The sequence below is a fragment of the Trichechus manatus genome, unplaced genomic scaffold, assembly GCF_000243295.1.
Source record: "Trichechus manatus latirostris isolate Lorelei unplaced genomic scaffold, TriManLat1.0 scaffold00275, whole genome shotgun sequence".
In the NCBI taxonomy this organism is placed as follows: domain Eukaryota; kingdom Metazoa; phylum Chordata; class Mammalia; order Sirenia; family Trichechidae; genus Trichechus; species Trichechus manatus.
Genome location: NW_004444211.1, coordinates 1,147,161 through 1,148,676, shown reverse-complemented (window position 1 = coordinate 1,148,676; position 1,516 = coordinate 1,147,161).

Genomic DNA, 1,516 nt, shown 5'->3' with positions numbered 1-1,516 from the left:
GCTTGCTCTGATTTGCTCCGTTTTTATTTGTTTGTTTGTTTTCTGTTTCTTTTCTCTGCTTGGGAGCCCTTTCTAGCTGGACAGTACCACGTGGCTTGGAAGCTACTCCCATATTCTGTGCAGGCACACAGGGACAAACACTGGGGGCATTTCTTTTTTCTTGTTTTTGGGTATTTTTTTCATTTCTTTGTTTAGTTTTCTTCTCTCTCTTATGTCTTTTTTGTCTTTCATCATTTCTAGTGTCTCAATTTATTCATTTTTTTCTTTTACCTTTTTTATTTTTTTTTTCATAATCGTTTTTCCCATTTCTCAGTCTCTCATCACTCCAATAGCAAGCTACCTTAGCACGCTTTTTTGTTTGTGTGTATGTTTTTGGCCCCTGTTTCTCTTCCTGCCTACCTGCACCGTGTGTTGAACATCACACTCCCAAGCAACACAGGCACGGCCTACTGGTACCTGTCCTGAACTGATTCCCAGTCTGCACTGTCAGACCTGGTACGTGCCACAAAAAACCATCCCAGCAACTCCCCTACAGCTGGGACCTGCCCTGCTGTACCATACCTGAGTGACTGAACCTGCCCATTGGGGAAGGAGGTGCAAAGAATCGTGCAAACAACAAAGGACACACAGCCCACCTGCTCAGACATAACCAAATAAAACAAAAAAGCAGGATGAAACAAACAAATCTACAATCAATAAACGAGGAAAATAATCACTGAATGCTCCGAAGACAGCAGACAATATCAAAACATTTACATAAACAAGACAGTATGGTTCCAGTAGGCATCCAAAATAAAACACCAGTTGACCTTCTAGTAGAAGAAAAGACACTAGAACTACCTGATAGGGAATTCAAATCTCTAATATTAAGAATTATCCAAGAGTTGAAGCAAAAAGCTGACTAAAATGAGGAAAAAATAGACAAATTCATGGAAAATACAGACAAAAAAATGGAAGAATTCAAGAAAATAATACAGGAACAAAATGCTAAAATAAATTCACAACTAGAAATCATACAAAAACAACAATTAGAAATCCAAAAGATAAAAAACAAGATTTCAGAAATGGACAGTGTCATAGAAGGGCTGAGGAGCAGGTTTGAAATGATGGAATATAGGATCAGCGAAATTGAAGACAAACACTTCGATACAACTCTGAGGAAAAAATCAGAAAAAAGAACCAAGAAAAATGAAGAAACCCTGAGAACTATGTGGGACACAATCAAAAGCAAAACTCTGAGAGTGATCAGAGTTCCAGAACAGGGGGAGGAAAAGAAAACACAGAGAGGATCATTGAAGAATTGCTGACACAAAACCTCCCCAATATCATGAAAGATGAAAAGCTGACCATCCAAGAAGCTGAACGAACCCCATATAGGATAGACCCCAAAAGAAAATCACCAAAGCATATCATAATCACACTTGCTAAAACCAAAGACAAACAAAGAATCCTGAGAACAGCTCAAGAAAAACAAAAAGTCACATACAGAGGAGAAACAATAAGACTAAGATCAGAT